Source organism: Leptinotarsa decemlineata, unplaced genomic scaffold (assembly GCF_025532065.1).
Source record: "Leptinotarsa decemlineata unplaced genomic scaffold, Ldec_3_MD MMD2_tig00001719_RagTag_RagTag, whole genome shotgun sequence".
In the NCBI taxonomy this organism is placed as follows: domain Eukaryota; kingdom Metazoa; phylum Arthropoda; class Insecta; order Coleoptera; family Chrysomelidae; genus Leptinotarsa; species Leptinotarsa decemlineata.
In genome coordinates this window covers 3,352,318-3,375,255 of record NW_027412569.1, presented here as the reverse complement: position 1 = coordinate 3,375,255, position 22,938 = coordinate 3,352,318, and the positions used below count along the sequence as shown (strand labels likewise).

Genomic DNA, 22,938 nt, shown 5'->3' with positions numbered 1-22,938 from the left:
CACTACCATTCGATATATCCGAATACTGCTCCAACGAGAATGAGGTTTGAGAAAGCTCTTCACACAACACAGTGCGCTATGCATGTTTGCATTTATTAAGGAAAAATTCAAATTATTCAAGCCATAGAGATTTTTCTGTAACTTTACACCAAAGAACTTTTTCTATGTCCATGAATCCGATACAATAAAAGTCGATTAAATAATTCCTAAAATAAACACCAACTAACAACTCCAAACAACTTTTTACGAAGTATCTATTGTTTACTGATCGGGATCTAGATGAGTATCATCAATCTTTGTTAAGTCACTACCAACACGCAAACACCATTGCTCGTAATTAATATAACGAAAATTATCGATACGTATCTGTGTTCATTGTTTCAGATGGTATTTATAGCGCTTGTGGAGCTGAATGGATCGTTTTGATTATTTTGTCACAATCCAAATGGGGCAATTGTGAATATGTGTCTTCAAATGACCAATATGTGGTTGATCAATAATGCTGCTAATACTCGATTTTATTTGATTCATTCTGAGATATCTGGCATACAGGAAATAGAATTTCCCACTTTTCTGAAAGATTTTCACCATATAAGTTTCTGATGTCAATCAATCATCAGTCGCCATTTGTTGGAAGTAATAGGTGAATAATTTCAATATACTTCAATATCATCGAATCTTATATTCCAATTTCGTATACAGTGCTTTTCTATAATGCCCCCCACCTTTTATCTTATGAACGGGTCAACTCAAAGAATTGAAATTTGGGATGATGAAATTATTGCATGAATACTTAATTTTGACTACAAAATGGCTACTACAATATTTCATGCCGAACATTTTCCAACACAGTCAATATCTCTACAAATATGTATTATTCTCTGCCGTATATCCAATATTGAAGCAGGTTCAGTTTCGTACACCTTTTGATTCAAAGAGCCCCATGAAAATGTTCAAAGGTGTCAAATCTGGCGAGCAGGCTGGCCATTACGTTCAAAGGTGTCAAATCTGGCGAGCGGGCTGGCCATTCTGTAAGACCTCGATGACCAATCCAACGACCGGAAAAAGTAGTATTCAAATAGTTTCTTACTTGTCTGGAGTGATGTGCTGGTGTTCCATCTTGTTTGAATACAATATCCATATCGAATTCATTGAAATTCTCTTCGACGATTTTTGTGATGAGAGCGTCAATATTAGTTTCCAGCATATTCAAATTCAGTTCCTTTGTTAAATTCTAATCAATGAATAGAGGTCTTACGATATGGTTTCCCAATATTGCTGCACAAACGGCAATTTTTTCTGGATATTGGGTAAGTGTTTCCCGGAAAATTTGAGGGTCGATGTCACTCCAATAACGGCAATTTTGTCTGTGAACATTGTCGTTTAAAAAAATGTACATTCGTTACTAAAACAAATATTGTGGAGATAGGTAGGATGCCTTGCATGTACTTCTTTCTCTTCAAAAGTCTCCACACAGTAGAAGGAGACACCTCACAAACATTCGCGACGGAAGAAGTAGACTGTTTAGGATTTACTACCATCTCACCAATCATTTGCATTTGCTGTTCTTCCGGAATGGACGGATGACCTGGGGGCTCTTTGTTATGTACAACATCGGTAGTTGTGAATTTGGATACAAGTTCCCTCAAATATTTTATATAGATAAGACGATTCGGAAAACGTTCATTGAAAATCCTTTCGGTCTCGTGAAAGTTACGCGTCGCACTGTAAATAAAAATCGCTTCAATTTTTTCTTTCAATGAACGAAAATTGACCAATTTAGATATTGTTGACGTGGTACCTTTCTACTAGTAAAACCGAATTCAATGAGAATATTCTAAAGAAACAATAATGTTCATTGTTGTACTAAAATTATTGTCGCTGTCATAAACAAAAAATAACAAACCTTATCGGGTTGTTGGAATTGCCATATGGCAGATAAAAAGGAATATTTCTAGAAATATCGATATTAATGTGCTTTTCTTCAGGAAATTATTCAATGTTCTGCCATTTTGTAGTAGGCGAAGATATTGACTTCATATTCTAGGATTGTGGAGCTTCAAAATGATGTGTCACAAAACTTCTCTCTTTATTAAATTTTTTTTCCCAGATGGTACCCAGTCGCCATCTTGAAAGTATCATTTGTCAATTTCACTTCAAAATAAAATATTCATGCGGAGCCATTGCATGGGGACCGAAAGTTCTACAAGCAACGGGCCATCCAGAAATTATATTAAATACAGCGACTGGCTTGTTTAAACATCACAGGAGCCATGAGAACAACACCAACCGCGGCAATGGAATTAATTACGTTACAGATACAAAAAGTATTCATGCAATAATTTCATTATCCGAAATTTCAATATTTTGAGTTGACCCGTTCAAAAAATGAAAGGAGAGGGGGGCATTAAAGAAATGCACTGTATGTAAAATTACTTTGATATCAAAAGGTTTCTGAATTGATGATATCTTAAAATTTGGTAGCAAATTTTTCCATCTACTCAAAGCGGAAAAATACCACATAAATATTGTTAAAATGGTGAATAAAGAGTAAACATATCTATAAGCGTTTCGTGATCAACTTATATTCATGTATGGCAAGAGAATAGCACGAAATTAGATAGTTAGATAGATAGATAGATATTCATTTATTTCTATAGACTCAGTCTATATATAGAGTATAGTATAGAGTATATGTGAATCTTGTTAAAAGTTAAAAGAAATACTTTGTCCGAGAAATACGTCAGTGAACAAATTTACAAAAGAGTAATAAGATACAACATTTGAATAAAATACGTCACATACACATATAAGTATAGAGTTGATGAAAAAAAATGTATAATAAACTGTTAAAATATTTATCTATAGTATAAGGCTCTATATTGCATAAAACATTTTTCACAGACTTCAGAAAACTGCTGGCCATCCCAATGTCTCTTATATCCTGTAGGAGAGAATTACAAAATTCCATCGCACTGTAGACAGTACTTCTTTCATATAGAGACTTTTTATGTATCGGATATAAAAAATCATTCCTGAATCTTGTTCCATACTTATGTGTTTTATGATGCTCTTCAAAGTAGCTTGGTTGATTTACTAAAAATGTTGATAACTCAAAAATGTAACGGTTTTTATTTTTCTGAAATGATTCGATGTATGTTTCAATTTTGTTATCTTTAGGATAGTTGTTCACATTATCTGTTAGATGAACTATCATAATTTGAAAGAAAGGATAGCTGTTTTTTCTGCAAGAGTTCGTCATAATAGAAAACAGTCACATAGATAATGATCTTATTCAAAAAACAATTCATTGTGAAGTTTTCACTGAACAATTTTACAAAAACGCAACACGTGTTTCATCATACAATGGCTTCTTTGGGCGTGTCTTTTACCAGAGAGAAAGGGCGTGTCTTTTCTATAGTAAAAGAAGAAAAAGCCATTGTATGTCGAAACACGAGTTACGTTTTTGTAAAACAGTTTAGTGAAAATCCCATAACAAAGTATTTTTGGATTGTCATCAAGTATCATTCCATAATATCATAGATGACGGCTGTAGTTGTTCGAAGAATATCACTAGAAGTATTTTGCTTCAGAAGCTGTGAAGATTTGGGATTGAGGGGATGGTTCATGAATGTATGAGTTATAATTATTCATCAAATAGGAAACAGAGAGTACGTGTGAACGGTTATTCCTCCTCGTATATAAGATATCACACAGGAGTACCACAAGGTAGTGAACTTGGTCCCCTATTATTCATTCTGTATCTGAATGATATATAAATTATTCACATACTGTGAGTTCATCAACTTATTTGCAGACGATACCTTATTGGCCTGTACTGGAGTAAATTTAGAAGAAACTGCTGGCAGAAAGAATGAAGTTTTAGAGGAAGTAGAAAAATATCTGAGAACCAGTAAAATGGAAGTTAACGTTGAAAAACCAGAAGCAATAATAATCACTACTGAATTCAAATATATTCTAATAAATACAAATAATATAAATATAGAAATGTAAGATGAACATATATAAATATTAACATCAGGGAATCTTTTGTCGTTTTCAAATCCTGAAACTTATATCACGCAGTAACTTTTCAGGTTGAACTTTTCAGTTTGCCCTTCATTACACTTTAGCAGATTTTCCATTGATTTGGGTCTGTTGATTTTTCAGATTGTGAAAAGGTTATATATCAAAAAACAGTAGAAAAAAATCAATAATTCAGTTTTCAACAGGTAACCACGACAACTTTCGCAACTACAAATGATCCAACCCAAACATCAAATCGACCACACGATTGCAAGTAACATCTCTGATCTGAAGCACTCCAGATATCATTATATTGTTCTTGATTCCGACACAGTAGGTACCTGAACTTTTATATTCAGTCGAATAATCAATTTATCAGTTGAAGAAGTGTTCAATCACAATACAGGGGCCTACATTGTAACATACTAACTCAGGTTACACGTCAGATGTACGTAACAAAGACAGACGCCAATGAACCCAACAATTAAAACTATGAGAGTCAAAAAGAACTAATTGTGAACAGAAGAATAGTACTTATGAACAGAAAAGTATGCACAAATCTCAATTGCTAGTACCATTATACTTAAAAACATGTTGGAAGCAGCTGTTTGTTTCTTTATTTTTTTTTATAGGTGAGAAGAAGTTCATTTCTGCAGAAATTCGTCAACGACTGCTTTCAGCACAAGATGATTGTTCAACTTCAAAGGAATGTAAGTTGGGTGCAGATTTGAAATTGTCGTCAAGATCATTATAGAGCCTGCCACCCATCAATCCCGGATGATTCGCTACACTGATAATCTAGTGAATGGTTGTTGTAGTTCATATCTATTTCTAGTACGATATTAATGAGAGTTCCACAAGTAGGAATATTAGTAATATTCTTCTTCCAATAGACAATGCAGTGGTATATTTATTCCTTTATTTAGCATAAGCTAATATACAATAAATTTGATCCTATTGTCATTTACGACCATCTATATAGGCTAGGTGACACTATCACCCGAAAATTGACTTTATTGGTTATATCACTTTGAATACATTTTCTTTGAATGTTAGTCCTTGGTCAATGAATACTTTTAAATACTTCATCACTGTTACATTATCAATATCCTCATTAGAAATCTTTATAATAATTCCACTATTTTTGATTTGATCATAACCTGTTTTATAACTCAGTAAGAGAAATTCCGTCTTTTCACTATTCAGTTTAAGAGTGTTGAGATCACACCATCGACTAACTCTGCAGAGCTCACTATTTAGGGTACCTACCAGCTCCTTAACGTTACAGGAACAGAAGTATATTAAGGTGTCATCTGCAAACAAACTAATTTTGCAGTCAGAGATCTCGAAAACGGAAACATTCATATACAGAATGAAGAGTAAGGGTCCAAATGTATTACCCTGAGATAGTTGATAATTCATTAATGATTTCGGAGGAGGTAATATTATTAGCCTTTGTTAATTGCTTTCTATAAACAAACATGGTAGAGTCATACCAATTTTAACGAAGAGTGGTTTACAGTGTCCTCTCAAGCGTACTGCCATTATTACTCTCTCTGCTTTCTTTAAATGACAAATTTCTTGGGCCTTGGAGGTAGCACCCCAATAAATTATTCCATAGCAGATGACATAGTGAATGAGACTAAAATATACCAGTTACAATACTTCAAGATTGCTTCAGGCGAGTTCAGAATCGATCTTATGTCACAGACTTGTCAAATTGACGTGTTGTTCAGTTTCACTGAGTAGCTGCTATCTACTAAATTAGTCGTTTGAGTTTTGGTTGTATTGGGAACTAGTTCATTCAAATCTCACCACTGGAAGAGTTGATTTGTAGCCTTCTGCGCACTACTAAGCATAATGGGAATACTAACTGCTGATATAGACAGATAAGTATCATCTACATACACAATCCATAGATAAGCATCAAGCAGTACAGTAAGTCGAAAGGTCATTGATGGAACAAATAAACAGCAGAGGCCCCAGTTTTGATCCCTGAGGTATGCCTGTCATTTCGTAATCACGTTCATAATAATAACCTGTGGTGTTTTCGAATAGAAACAATGGGCCAGATGGAATGAATTTCAATATCGAATTTTAGTAGCATTCAAGAGTTATAACTGCCAATCATGAAGAAACCAGCTCACATCTACAAAGATGAAAAGATAAGTAAACCATTTCAAGTCTGATACCTACAATATAATATAATAAAATTCATATTTCAAAGCATTGATCTCTGTCAACATAGTAAAATCTGGTAAGAGCTTTCTGAAAAACAATCACTTTCCCGGCTGATAACACGATGGACATTGTGTTGATAGATAGATTTGCTACTAGTTAACAATTGATTTTCTCTCCCAGGTTTCATAAATGTCTCATAGTGCCACATTGAGTCAATTGATCCCAAACTGCCGTTTGGGATTCAACTGACTCATCTTCTGTTGTTTGCAGAAGAACTAAATATTCGTTATCAATCGGGATTTTGAAAGTAGAATGTCCTTATTATATTGGGTTCTCAATGAAAATCTCTTGGAGGATTCCCAACTACGCGTTAAAGTATGAAACTATTCAACTATATCTCAGTTGTATCCACCCTATACAAATTTTATCCCAGATATATTCACTTTGAGCAGTGTTATAATCTGTCTCTATTAAGCGGATTTAGCGGTATTTGAGTTTTGAACAAAGTACTGCTTTTAGTTGAGGAAATTACTGGGAAAACAGGAAAGCATACTGAGAAGAAGAACGACCGGCATCGATGCCGGTCGTTCTCATGGCTGAACAAGCAGCCATGAGAAGGCATATTCAAGATTCAAGTAGTAACTTCGACAAACAAAATGCGGATGGGCTGGTATTCCTTTCAACAATCAAATTTAATTTATACAGTAGACATTGTAAACCCCACCCATTACTGATGTATGTAAAATTTCTGGAATGTTCGATAAAGCTTTGCAGAAGATGACAAATGAGTAATTTAGACTTGACTGAAGAAATTATGAAGTTTATGGAAGTGAACAGATTTTCAGATGAAATATTTGAAGAAATAGTGCCACATTATCTCTTCCTTGTCATGTATTATGTATTTCAATTCCAGTCAGTAAATTGTATCAAATTCGAACTTGTATTAAAAAATGGCGAAGGTGTCGATACTTTATAAAACATATTATCGTCACCTTCGCCAAAAATTCTGTACAATTTTCCTCGCAACAAACTTGCTCTTGGAGATTAATATTTTTCTGATTTTCGAAAACTGTGAACACATCAAGTCATCAAATTATTTTTCATTCGCACTTTAGACTTGGAGGGAGCTATTTTTTGAACTAATCATTTTGAGAGGCAGATGAAACATATATTTTTCAACGGGAACTCTACGAATCTAAAATGTCATTGGAATGATGAAAACTAGGTTGAAACTATCAGCATCATGCCCAACAACAACACTTGATTGAATCGTTTTCTGAATATTCAGAAAATACCACTGAAGAATAAGGCAAAACTTCCACCAGGATATTACAATTATTACATAGAAATTGAACTGTATGTGGGATATTACCAAGTTTGGCAAAACGTTATCGTCAAACACACCTTCAGTATCCAGTGGCTGATTTTTGGATTCTAGATGTATATGGTGGATTCTTTTTTTTTCAGATAACAATATTCATAGAATATAAGATGAAATTTATAGTTATGTTTTCATTTCTACCAATCGTTCAAATTGGAATTTTTTAATTTGAATATTATAACTAAGAAATTCAACTTCTCGAACTTGAATGTTCAGAAATATTTCGTCATCGAACAATGCCGACTCCCGAAATACACAATCTCGTGCTCTCAGACCTACTAGCTACTGATTGATTATATTCTAATAGTTTTTGGGAAAGAAAGTTTTTGGTTTTCTACTACTCCATCTCGATACAAAAAAAAAGATGAGGGAATCTTCCAAAGAAAGGAAGAAAGTAATCGATATGAAAATGAGTAACTCTATACATGTATATGTAGATCATGCAATGCATCATGCATAAGTTACTATATACATCATGTGTAGATGATCTACACATCCATGTATAGAGTTACTCATTTTCAAATCAATTACTTCCTTCCTTTCTTTGGAAGATTCCCTCATCTTTTTTTTTTGTATCGAGATGGTGTAGTAGAAAGCCAAAAACTTTCTTTCCCAAAAATTATTCACTCCTGAAAATATAACTCCTTCAATTCATTGTAATAGTAATTCATTGAATTGTTTCATGAATTGCAATTATTCTGAGAAGGCTTTTTATTCCAGCTTGTGTCTGAAAGTAACTTCTGTGCATGATCTATACATTTTTATAAAGGGTTTATTCTGAAATGAATCGCTATATTTCTCCTCATTGAAGTTTCCTACATTTTTTGTGAAAAGATAGAGAAATAGACAGTCATAAAATTGATCAAGAGCAAGTATGTCGCGGGGAAAGTTATACGAAAATTCTGGCGAAGGTGCCGATGATTCATTTTATTTGATTTGTGTACAAAGTAATTTTAACTCAACAAATAGAATTGAAATAAACGTAACACAGTAACGCACGAATAATTCTGTGTTAAAGATATGTCTAATTTTTTTCTGTTGTTAAATAGAATGAAACTTCTCACGTATACTGAATTCAAGATGAGTACTGTCATTAAACACCAGAACTGCAACACTCTATCCGACGCCGTCAGTGTACTTCATCGGATTGACCCATTGGCATTTAGATACATGATTTCTTCAACAACTATTTTGTTTCAACATTTGTCATCAGTCATCAAATTTCCCTTCTACTTCTACCTCTGAATGTAACAGGTCCTTGATAAAATTGTACGTGATCGAAAAATATCCTCGATTCATTTCTAATTATCAACAGTTTTCACACATATGTAGTGGAATTGGTCGATACTATAAGAAAATTATTCATTCGAATAACAAATTATTATTAGATCTCCACAAATAGTTTCGGAGATATCACTCCGAATTACACTTGAGTTCATATATTTTATATGTTGAAGGAATTTGGGTACCATTTTGCCAATGAATATTTCATCATTCATTATGTTCCAGTGATTTATTGATTTTTGAGGCAAAAAAATTCCATCATTGGTATTACAGCATTCAAAAATCAGTGAAATGAATAAGCCAAACGAAATAAAAATATCTATGAGAAGCGTGAAATTTATTTGAGTGAATGAAAAGTATGGCAGTGAAGAAATAAAAATAAAAATATTCTCAAATTGTATGCAAATATTGATTGTACTACATAAATCGACAAAATAATTATTCATAGAGTGAAAAGCGAACCATAATCAAAATCAAATTCAGCAAAATATTTCATAAACTCTTCTTGTATAAAAATTGAGAACCTCACTAGACTTGAAGTGGGAATAGTTGAGATTTCAATTTCCTTCTATCTTGAGATATCTAAATGCTCGTTTTTACAAAATAATTTCAAAATTCAGGAAATGTTGTATACTAATTCCTACTGCGAGTGCGAATTGATCAAGACAGAGTGGTCAGTACTCACACTTTCAGTTTACTCAATCAAAATCTGAACTAACACAAAAAAAAATACTCGTGTATCAGATTTTTTTTTGCATTTTTTCATATCCAAACACCAAAATGCAGAAATAATTGTTAAAAGAAAATAAAAACGTGGAATTTTGTAAAATTTCATAATGAGAAATGACATTTCGTCCCAAATCTGATACAATATACGTCAAAGATGAACTTCTAGTGATAATCCAAGCAGGCAATATAACCAATGTCCAACGACAAAATTACTTGTTTTCCCAGTTACATCATTTTACTTTATGACAGCACCATTCAACGTCATAATATCTTCTCCATTTTCGATAAAATGACTTGAACTAACAACGAAAACCTAATGATCGACTGGAAAATGAATTGAAAACTCCGAAGTAGAATCAATTTCAAAAGTTTTTCAATATTTTCCGGGTTCCTACCCTTATGTTCCTAAGATAACTAATTATTTTCATTGTATATATGACTATTTTAATAATATACAATTCAATTGCTACTGAAAATTCATACACTTATGCAATCTATATGGCTTGAGGAATAAAATATGGGAACATTTTTGTTTCAGTGCTTGAAAACAAAAACAATGATGATTACTCAGAAGTAATTATTTTTCTGCCCTATTGACGTATCGAGGCAGAAACATCTAGATCATCATAATGAATGAAAATCTGTTGATAATGGCACTGGGCTGAATGATTCTGATTCAATGTAGTATACGCTGCTTCCAGTATTTTTAGAAACGGAATAGAAATTTCATTATGGTTGAGCAAAAACTTCCGAGTGGAGAAAACACACATTTTTCCTATGAATGAGAAGCAACTGATGAAAAATATTTATATGTTTTCAGTTGATGAGCTGACACTTGAATAAAACAACTCTAACAGTGCTGAGACTAACATGTTTCCGATAATCTGTACAAGAATCGAATAAAAAGTAGGCATTTGTTATATTCGTTAATTTTCAACAATTTCAATGCTGTGTCAATGCTTTGATCTAAAAAAAACACTCAACACTCCCAGTGTTAGGGAGAAACACACCCATGCAAGAATCCTTCTGAAGCACATGCACAAGGAAACCCAACTCACCCAGCGGATGCCCATCGCAGGGCAAAAAGGGCCAGCAGCGCGGCTGGCCAAACACCCGGCTGTGCCCCATCCTGGGGGTTCTACACGTGTCCCCTGTTTCTCGTCATTTTTGGGCACAGAACACTCTTACAGTTGTAGTGTCACATCCGACACCGACACAAGGAGTGGTCTCCGGGTTTAGCTAGGGCTCACTCAGGGCGCATGGCGGGCAGAATTTGCGAATAATAGCAGCTCCCAGTCTCACATTCGTGCCGCTGTAGCTCCTTCTTCTTCGCTTGTAGCTCGCCGGACAGAGATGCGAGCGGGGGTAGTTTGAGGATTGAGTACGCAGCCGTGGACCTGGAAGAACCAGCACCTACCAATCAATACCGGTCCTCTCGCTCTGTGACGTAGTTTCAGTCAACACTGATACCTGTGCAACACAGTATAGTCTAGTTCACGAGGGACATTTCGCAAATTATGATTGAGGTGTCAGTCGACTCGAGATTTCAACCATAAAATATTTGAACAGAGTGGCGCTGACAATTAGTTTGGAAGTTATTATCAATATTGAACGAAAGTCATTTTTGGTGAGGAAAATACATTTTTTGTCCTTCTTTCTGTAGATTGTCACCTTCCACGATCCAAAAAATTGTAATGAAGAGCTCTGACAGGTGTCAAGAGGACAAATTCCCATATTTTACAGTGTTAATTCACTGTTTTTTTCTCAAGAAAAAAACAACTTCTCGCCTATCAAAAACACTGAGAATTGAAGAGATACTTCCCAATATTTCGGAGATAAAAATCTGTCTGCGTCCTCAGAACTTAAAAAAAATTATTATATCTAACAGTTTTTGGGAAAGAAACGTTTTGGCATTCTACTACTCTATCTTGATATAAGAAAATGTGAGGATATTTCAAAGGAAAGAAGGAAACAATCAATTTAAAAAGGGAACTATATACAAAGATGTGTAGATCATGCGGAGGAGTAACTATCAGACACAAACTGGCTACTTTCACATGAACATTCAATTACGTTGAAGAAAAATACTCTCACTATACTGAATTATACGGAAAATATAAGGAAATGAATTTTAAACGTTCAAACCAGTCTCGAATATACTTCAAATGTACCTCGTCCACTAGATGGAGTGACATTTTGCTGAAAGAATTCCGATTCTCAATTATGGAATATCATTGACTTTAGAAAGATGATGGTCACTATCTTACACTGATTAGTGGCTAATGAGCCCGAAACCGGTCTGAAAGTGTGACCGTTCCGAAATTGAAGGTTGAATTTTTCAGTTGTACTGCCAACTGCATATTCAGGAAATTTTCTGTGAAGATTCCTGCACTGACGCTTGTCGGATATAATCCAACGCCCTTCGTGGTATTAGCCAGGGGAGTAGTTGTTTTCTGATAGGCGTCAGTCTATTCAATATACGGAAAATACTTGTCTCAATTCAATTTGTATTCCAAATGTTCGTTATGGCATTGAATCTTTGGGAGATTTCCAAATTTTTTCGTATCAAGATGGAGAAGTAGGAAACGAAATCAACCTCACTGGCTGTCTACCAGTGAGGTTGATAGTGTTTCATGTGAGTGGAATTTTACCTCTTCCATTTATTGTGTAGGAATTCTGTGAGTGATATCTGATTCAATTCCATGTTCCCAATGTTTGAAATACAAACTGAATAGAGAAAAGTGTTTTTGTACAACAGTCATTGAAAGTGGCATTTTAATAGTTGTCGAGAGTATTTAAAGATGTTTACAAAGTAGCGTGCTGAAAATATTTTTAACACTAGTGTTGAAAGTAGTTTCAACACGATTTGTTTTGACCAAATAGCAATAAACAAAACATATTCATTCAATTTTCAATAAAATTTTATTACATTCTGTTACAAATGTATTATATACATTAATTACATTGTCATTATTAATAATACAGTGTGTAACAACTGAAACTTAACAGAGCCGTTTCTGAATATAAAAAGTAAGATTTTTAAAAAAAGCTCGGACACGTCGATTTCTAATTAATGGGGGACACCTTTCAGACTAATCAGATTTTTTGTATTACGCACCCCCTCGGAGGGGTGCGTCCGACGACTCTTATTTAGATGGAGAAAGTAGTCAAGTGGCACCTTGTTTTAAAGGTCTTTTAAATACCTTTACAACTCTGTTGAAAAAAAATTTTGTAACGATTAGTTTTCGAGATAATTTGAAGTTGAAATTGCATTGTTAATGATACCTTAGACAGACCACTCGGTAACTTGTATGCTTAAATAAAAAAAAATTCGAGCAGTTCTTCTTATCAGTTTTTTGTTGAATAAAATCCTTTTTTTAAAATCAATACCCACTCCTCTTCTTCCAGTTTTCATTAGTACATCGTTCGATTGTTTCGTTTAAACGGGTCGTGTATTGTTATTTGCTTAAAAATGCCTTACACTACTGCTGAAAGGGTTTCAGTTATTGCTTTATTTTTTGGCAACGACCAAAATGCTAATAGAACATCAATTTTATTCAACGTTCAAAACCCTGATAAACACCTAACAGAAATCATGTTCTGGATTTGGTCACAAAATTCAGGGAGAGAGGTTCGGTTTCAAATAAGAAAAGGAATGTTCGGAGAAGGGTAGTGAATGACGATAATGCGATTGGAGTGATTGGTTAAGTTATCACCAATCCCAGGTTAAGTACCAGAGGTTTATCAGCATGGCCGGAATAAGCCATATGAGCGCATGGAGAATCCTTAAAAACCACAAATTCCATCCTTACAAAATTTAACTTGTTCATGAACTCAATGAGGATGATTTTGACCAAATACAGGAGTTTTGTGAGGGCATGAGTGAGAGATTAATGCAAAATCCGGGCTGCTTTATAACATCTGTTTTTCGGGCGAAAGATAATTTTATTTAAATGGTTGCGTGAACCGTCACAATTGCCGTTATTGGTCGGATGAAAACCCAAGACAGTACGCAGAAATACATACCCAACATCCCCAAAAGTTGAATGTCTGGGCCGGAATATTAGGCAATCATATTATAGGTCCATATTTCATTGATGGAAATTTAACCGGTGATTCTTATTTACAATTTCTTAAAGAGGCAACCTCGTATAGTTAAAATAATTGAACAGGATCCAAGATGTCAAGGTGAATTTATCTATTTTCAACAAGACGGTGCGGCATTATGCCCAGCAGGTTCGAAATTTTTTGAATAATCATTTTGAAGGACAATGGATTGGCAGAAGAGGTCCAATTGAATGGCCAACACGATCACCAGATTTAACACCACTGGACTACTTTTTGTAGGGATATTTAAATTATAAAGTTTATGCTACACAGCCAGCCAATTTGGATGAATTACGTCGTAGAACTATTGATGAATGCCGAGCTATAACTCCTGAGATGTTAAATGATGTAAGAGAAAAATTCGAACAAAATCTTCATTGTTTCATGGCACACATTTTGAAAATTTACTCTAAATTTCCTATGTGAGTTACCCTCATTAGGTGTTACTTTTCTTGCGTGTGCTTTAAAAACAATTATTGGGATTTATTAACAGTTTTTCAAACTTTTGTATGTCATCAGCATTCAGGGAAATCAGCAGGTTGTATTCGTTGTGTAGGTAAGTTTTTAGTATGATTCACTTTCTTATCAGAAGCATAAAATATCCACGTCAAAAGGCAACCTTCATAAGGAGGTGTCACTCAATTTACCTGAAATGTCCAACCCCATCCCCCGAAAAAATCTCCTCGTGATAAACAAATAATTCTTACTTCTTCACGAGATCAAATGGACACGTATTAGCAGGTTGTCATAAATAGCAAAAATTATTTTTTTTATGAAAGTTCTGAACGTAAATTGTACCTTAAAAACAATTTGATTTATTTTAAAAAAGAGTTGAACTCAATGAAAATACCTTTAAATCTTTAAATTATCTCGGAAACTAATCGTTACAATTTTTTTTTAACAGAAATATGAAGGTATTCGAAAGACCTTCAAAACAAGGTGCTACTCGACCTACGCCCCCCTCCGAGGGGGTGCATACTACAAAAAATCTGATTAGTCTGAAAGGTGTCCCCCTTCAATTAGGAATCGAAGTGTCCGAGCTTTTTTCAAAAATCTTACTTTTTATATTCAAAAACGGCTCTGTTAAGTTTTCGTTATTACACACTGTATTTATTTTACTGTATCATGGTATATGCTAATCGATAGAAAAATCTTCACTCTATTTATTGACGCTGTTCATTTTTTCCAAATTTTTTTTGCCTCTTTCCAGCTTATTAACATGAGCCAATTTTTTGTACGAATTCGAGTTGAGCCAAAGCACCGCTAAAATAGACTGAAAAATGAACCAGGCATTTGACAATGATAGTTTTAATGAACGGACTGTTCAAAATTGGTTTGCAGAATTCAGTTCTGGAGATTTCAACCTTGAATATGAGTCTCGAAATAACAATAATTCCGGACGAGGATTTGAGGACTCCGGAGGAAACTGACTCATCACAAACGGTGCAAAAAGATGGCAAAAGAACTGGGCGTCGTCTCTTGTGTGACTATTGATGTCTGAAAACGTTATAGAAAGATAAAAACGCTCAGAAGTGGGTGCCCCAAGTCGAAAAATCGACAGAAATTATCAAGGTTTGAGGTCTGTTCTTCTTTGCATTTGCGCAACCAAAATGATCCTTTTTTGAGTAGGATCATCATGTGTGGTGAAAAGTGGATTTTCCACGACAACACGAAACGTTTGGGACAATGACTGGATACCGTTGAGCCACCCAGGCTCTTCCAAATGGCGAAACTCACCAAAAGAAAATCATGGTTCCTGTATGGTAGTCAGTAGATTGTGTCATTCACTATAACTTCCTACAACCGGGTCAAAACCGGTCAAATGGTCCGAAAATGAAACGACGTGTGCATCAAAGTTATGTCTCACCAACCATACTCCGTAGATCTTTCGCCAACTGACTACCATCTCCTCAAGCGTTTCAATAATTTTCATCTTCTCCTTCGAAACTCTGCCATTGAAAAAATAGAAAATTGAATTTCTTCAATTTTTCCAGAAATCTTTTCTTGAGCCTCCAAAAATTAGCTCCAGAAGAAAAACCAAGTTTCAATACTTGATGAAAATCCATTATAACTTATTGAAAACACACTTCATCGTGAGGTTTCAATTTGATAGTTCACAAAAATACCATGGCAGTTGACTTGTGGTTCTTGTTTCGGTTGTCATATTGGAAACTTCTTCAAAAGAGTGAAAAAAAGTATTAGTTTTCTGAAAGATAAGATCAATTCAATATTTGACAACCATCTATCAGTGAAAAGATATGAGTTCAATTATGTTTACGACGTATTAGATTTTGGAGAGAGAGGTCCAAATTTCAATCATTTGGAATATTTAGAAATCAATGTTTTCGAGATTTTGGAGTAGCTGTTGAATCTGAGAAATTCTTCAGTTGTCTATGTTTTGTAATGTAAAATTATTCACCAGAAGACTTTAATTGTGGTAAAACTAGGCTACTGATGTTCATAACCGGAATAAATTAAAAGAATCTACTCAATGTTTTTGATGGAAAACGTTTCAATTCTAACACAAAACCACTGAGCAGAAATTGGTTCACAAAAAAAGTATTGTATATTAGTTGGTGAAAATTTCTCAATTTCTGATTTATATGTTCGTAGCTACATGTTGTGTACCTGTTATTTACCTATTTTCTGTTCCTAATCGTTGTAGACCAATAGATCAGTTGATTCATTTTTTAATCAAATATAAAAGTATCTTTAAAAACAACTCGTACACTCCAACAACTAATTGGCAACTCGGAAAACAGGGTGACGCAAAGAAAAATAAGATTTGAGAATTGCGATCAGAAGTATGTTGATCAAACTGAACGAACTATAATGAAGCGTTTCAAAGAACACGTTTCAAGTATTCGGTTCCGTAGACCAGAGGAGTCTAGTGTCACTGAACATCTTTCAGAAGACGGACACAGAAAAAAAATATATTTTGAAATATTTGAGGCCGCTACATAACGGTAGACGCCTTTGGGAGTCGGGAATTGTGAGATCAACACGCATTGATAAAATACTAAAATTCAGAAATCATCAGGAGCACAACCCGTGATGATGATGAATACGAATATACCTATTTTAGACATAAAAATTTCCGTTTCTGTTATTTTCTGATGAAGCTAACTTGGTTAGTGTAACGTGCGTCGAGGGACGGGGTTCTTGTTCTGGTGTGGAAAATGTATTTTCGTCAAAAAAATTGTTCATAACGTGTTTGCGGAATTTAACTGAAATCGTGAATTCCTCTGGATGAAATGATGATGCCAATAACACCCAGATTATAATTTCCTATGAAGACGAACTCCTAAAGTTGTGAAATGGCACTTGTGAACTGGACTAATAATAGACGGGTGATATTAGGCATCACTCACTTAATGGGATGACTCGCGACAGAAAGTATGCGGGAGCAAGTTGAAAAAGTGACTGCCATGGAGTAGGCGTATCTCTCTGTTCTCGCGGCATTGTTTGCAACGAGAATGCTCTATGGATCATTGTTTCTTATGAGACCTTCGCCGGAAAGTTGCATAGAAAGATTACGCCTTTTTTTGTTTTCTATTTGAGTGTAGCTGCATATACTTCACTTCTGTATAATATAATTTCCGAAGTAATCATTGGATGGATCCACAGGAATGCTCGTGAATTCTAGTCGTCAATTTTTTGTATACACTGAATTGTGATTTTATTACTTCATCAATATTTATTGGGTCTTCCATTAAGCGCTTCCTATCTTTGAATTTGAATGAAACAAAGAATGTGTGAGACATCATCAAAATTTTTATTCGTTTGAAAGACCTGATGATGTCATTATTCGTGGAATATAACACGTACTCATTGATCCAGTAATGGACCTCATCGCTGAAGATGATTTTTCGATGAAATTCAGACTTAGTTGCCAACTGATCCAGAGCCCATTCAGCGAAAAGACGACGTTGCTATGGTCATTTACCTCCAGTTCTTGAGTCTGTGAAATTTTGTACGAGTGCAGGCCCAAATTACGACGCAGAATTCGCCAAGTAGTGGTCTGCGAAAGGCCGAGTTTTTGTGATCAACGTGAAATCGACTGCCTTGGATTTTGTTGCATACTTTCAAAGATAGCGGCGTTGCCTCTATCGAATATATCGTTTCGTCGACGTACATGCATTGGTCAACTGTTCACTGAATCACTGGATTCAAATTAATTCACCACATTGCGAGTAGTCCTCTCCGTAGATAGATAGATACCACTTTATTTCCAACAAGTGTACCCCCAATTAAAGAAAATATACTGGAAAATTACATTCAATTCAATTGAAATCACATATTACATATTTAATTGACAAATTACAAATTATATGATAAATATAAATGCAATAATATAATCAGATTCAATTGACACATTATAAATGAATCAGCCTTCACAATATTGACATGAAACAATTGAAAATTATATAAAAGAAGTATAAATGAAAGGTTCTATGTAGGATACAATCCTTGATGAATTTCAAAAAGTTTCCATTAATGTCACACATGTTATATACTAAACTAATACTATGTTGCTGTATCGCTGCTGTTCCAGTGTTTTGACAGAATCAGAATCAACAAACTTAGGCGTGATCAGGGTTATAGAACAGTGCTTTCAAAAATTGTTCTACAGTGCCATCTAGTGGCGAGTCACAGCAAAATTGATATACTTGAAACCTTCTTTATGAAAAATTACTTATACATGTCAAATTTCATCACGATCGGTTGAGCGATCTAGAAGTTTATCACTTACCAACCAACCAACAAACATCCATTTTTATATAGTACTAGTACTATGTTACTGTATCGCTGCTGTTCCAATGTTCTGACAGAATCAGAATCAACGAACTTAGGCGTGCGCAGCGTTATAGAACAATGCTTTCATAAATTGTTCTACAGCGCCATCTAGTGGCGAGTTACAGAAAAACTGATAGCGTAAAAACCTTTTCTATGAAAAAATACTTATACATGTCAAGTTTCATCACGATCGGTTGAGCGATGTAGAAGTTTATCACTTATCAACCAACCAACCAACAAACATCCATTTTTTTATATCAGACTAGAAGAAAATGCTTGAATAATAGCATCACTATCGATGACGTGTCTTCACCAATAAAAGGCGAAGATTACAATATAAAAAACTTTGGTTTGCTGATAAATCCGTCGCTAAGATTTTCATCGCATGTCTCACTGATTTTGGTATTGTAACCTCAAAACAATCTACCGTAACCGTGAACTACTGAATCGCCAATCTAAACAAATTCTCTGCGATGCACTTGTTTTATCCCATGCAAACTATGCTGATGTGGTGTACGGTCCTTATCTATTACAAACCGATAAGAGATGACTGCAAGTATTACAGAATTCATGCGTCAGATTGATCACTGGTTCGCGAATAAGGGATCATGTGACACATTACTTACCAAAACTGGGTTGGTTGAATATGGAAAATCGGCGTATTTTACATGCATGTATTTCATTTCACGAAATAATAAAACACATGAAGCCTGATTATCTCTACAACAAACTCAGGTTTCGGACCGACGTTCATAATCTCAATTTGAGATTCAAGAACTTGCTCACCACAAAACTTCCTATTATCGTGGATCGTTTTCTTATCACATAACTTGGGCTTTTTAACAAATTACCTAACGAACTAAAGAATTCAAATTGTATTATATTCAAGAAGAAAATTAAACATCTTTTGCTTATGAATGAAGTTCCTAGCCTGCTGAATTTCAAGTGCTAGTATCTATTTTCGTTTTTTTTTCTTTTTCCTGCATCGATTTCTTTTCCTTCTTTTTATTTTTAATTATAGTATTATACATGTGTTTTATGTGTCTTGCATACCGTTTTATGTAGTATATTTTTAATCGTGTTTGTTTGGTGAAATATTTGTTTGTGTGCACTTGTGTTTATGTTTACATAGGTGCACACATTTTTTGGTTGGATGGAAGAGCAAGGCCTGCTCATGTTGCGTTTTCTCCTTAGCATGGTCAGGAATTGAATCCTGCCATTTGATAGGAGGTTATATTTTTATCTATATATTTTTTTTTCTTTCTATTTTGTTTCCTATCAATGAGAGCAATTATTATTATTTTTATTATTAAGTTCTCAAATCTAAACAATACGGAAATTTTGCTCAATGCAGAAAAGGTTTACAAACTCAATTATTTAGAATCCTTGGAAATTCACAAGCATAAACATTGCGGGTGCAATCTGGTAAATGATCAAATCGCTTTACTTTACTCACCGTTTTTCAAATAAGCACATCCACATTGTAAATTGTAAATTCAGGTACTCAATCAAGCCAAGTACCTTTATTATTACATACAGGGGTGCTACATAAGGGGTAATGTAATAAACAATTGTTAGTTTAATGTATAAGTTTGAAAATGTCCTTTTACGACGAAACTGCAGAAACGTTAGTTACAAATAAATGTGATAAAAAATGTGATAAAAACATAAAAAGTTTCAATTCTCTTTTCTTCATTAAGTTCGATTTATGTTGTACTATTTGTTGCCCGCGGCTTCGCCCGCGTAGAATTTGGTAGTTGTAGTACTATTTAGTACTGTGTTGCTGTATCGCTGCGGTTCCAATGTTTTGACAGAATCAGAATCAACGAACTAGGGCGTGCGCAGCGTTATAGAACAGTGCTTTCAAAAAATTGTTCTACAGCGCCATCTAGTGACGAGTTACAAAAAAATTGATAGCCTAAAAACCTTCTCTATGAAAAATCACTTAGACATGTCAAGTTTCATCACGATCGGTTGAACGATGTAGAAGTTTATCACTTACCAACCAACCAACCAACCAACCAACAAACATCTATTTTTTATATTAGATCATGATGAAATTATAACCCAATAAATTTACTGGCGCTCTGTATCTCGTATCTTGAGTTGAGGCGTGGTACATAAAAAATTATTTTTGTAGGAGCGGAGCACAGGATATGTTTGGACAGCTCCAATTTGCTGTATGTGAGAATTATAAATGGGACACCAGATCATCGCCCCATATTCTAGTTTGGACCTCGCATAAGCATAGAAAAGCGTGATTATGGCGACCGTAAAATGGGGGAAGCGCGCGGGACGTTGCCCGAACAGAAACACCCATTTTGATGAAATAATTTTTCATTTGCACGTGTTGTTGAATACTATTTTTGTCCATGACAGATGAAGCTTCAACAAAATGGCTATTGTCAATTGTCAAATTTAGGAAGTCCTTGTTGAAATAGCCTTCATAATGAAAAAGACTCTTCTCCCATATTCAAAACAAAAAACTGATGGTATCCGTATTGCGAAGAAACGTTTTTCTAACGACTCATTGTTACATCGTTTGATGTAACATTTTCAAACGAGAAGGGCGAAAGTCACTGTAAATTTTCTTTCAACACCTTTATCCTTCATTATTTTCTATCATTATTTTCTTTTCATTGTTCCACGACAAGCATATGATTTTGTGGATTATTACTCATATGTATTCATTCATATTTCATTTCATGATATAAGTAATACTATGTGAATTATGTACAAAAATATCATCGAAACCATTTACCTACCTACTTAAATTAATTAGTGTGAAGTTACCCACAACTTCTCATCCTCAGTTCATGACGAGGAACAGTCGAACAGGGTTCAAAATGAGATTTATTACAAACAGTGTTGCCAGATTGCAAACATCAAGAATGTTACCTGTATTCCGATATTATGATATTAAAAACAGGTAAAACCCATAAAACTATTATGGGAGAACTGTACCTATACATCAAAGAACAGAATACATACAAATATAGAAACATTAATTACTCAGGTGAAATTTCAGTAAATATTCAGAATTACTTTCCAAAGTCAACATAATAACATCTTTCATAAGTAATAATAATTTAGGCAAAATCATATTTAATGCAAAACCTAGACGTGACGAAATGAAGAAATCTGACATATATAGATTAGAATATAGTGAATGCTCTGCAGTATATACAGGCCAGACTGGGAGAAATTTCGAAGTGAGGCTCCGTGAACACGTCGGTTTAGACAAAAAATCTTCTATGTACGACCATCTACAAGAAAAAAACCACGAAATAAGTAGGGAAAACCTCAAAATCTCACATACATGTAGTAAAGGAAGGAAAATGAATTTGTTGGAAGCCATGGAAATCGATAAATCAATTAAAACTCAAAATATAGAACCCTTAACGAACAAACAGATTTGTGTAGGTCTCCACTTTTGAATTTATAAAGATGACAACGCAATTAATCACAGTTTGAAGTTTATGTAGTTGGTACTAATGAATGTTGGTATATATCTTATTACCTACTTTCGGATATATATAGGTACTTCGATATTTCTCTTAAGTCAGTAGTGTTAGAATACTTGAGAATGGAATAAGAACCGAAACCTTGGTCGTATCGATATCAATACATTAAATAAGTGGAAATTAGACAAAGTATTTTATTTCTATATCTATACCATTTAATCGAAGATGAATTTTCACAAAATAAATAAGTCATCAATATCACAAAAAAAAATAGTTCCGTATATTCGAAACTGAATTAAATGGTACGAACACGTCGATGGACATACTCTCGAAGAATGTACTCAGAAATTTTTATCAACAAAACTAGTTCTGATAAGTGGGAAATTTGACTTTTTGAATACTGTTTCGTATACGAAACTATTATTTTTTCGCACCGAAGGAACGTATAGTTCGCAAATCTATTAGGATACGTCAATGGACATACTTTGGAAAAATTAACACTGAAATTTTCATCAACAAACTACTTTTGATAAGTGAGATTGACTTTTGGAGTAGTTCAGTTTCAAACTATTTTTTTTTTCGCGAAACGTATGGTAAGAAAATCTGTTCAAACACATCGATAGACATAATATCGAAAAATGTGCTTTGAAATGTTCATTAACAAACTGTTTTTGATAAGAGAGAAATTTTATTTTATTAAATGAGCCTTTCCTGGGCATTTGGTATTGTTAAACTCAGGATATCTCAAATGACATACTTTTGAGTTACAAGTCATAGAAGTTCTACCAAGAAACCAATTTTCCAACTCCCATATTCTACCTGTTTCGGTACAAATGAATTTTTCCTAAATAATATCATACTCTTATTTTACATGTTTTGTGGTATTAATGCTTGTATTGGGACAGTTGGCTGATGAGAATGAGTTTATGCAAAATGCTGACTCATTTATTCGACATGTTTCGGTAATAT

The 22,938-nt window shown here is 34.3% G+C and overlaps 1 long non-coding RNA gene across 1 annotated transcript; it reads left to right on the top strand.

Moving 5' to 3' along the window:
- Nucleotides 1-4,105: 4,105 nt before the first annotated feature.
- LOC141482633 (uncharacterized) lies at nucleotides 4,106-4,989 on the top strand. The gene is made up of 2 exons (XR_012465626.1): nucleotides 4,106-4,574; nucleotides 4,659-4,989. It is a non-coding gene; the product is annotated as an uncharacterized lncRNA (long non-coding RNA).
- Nucleotides 4,990-22,938: the final 17,949 nt, after the last annotated feature.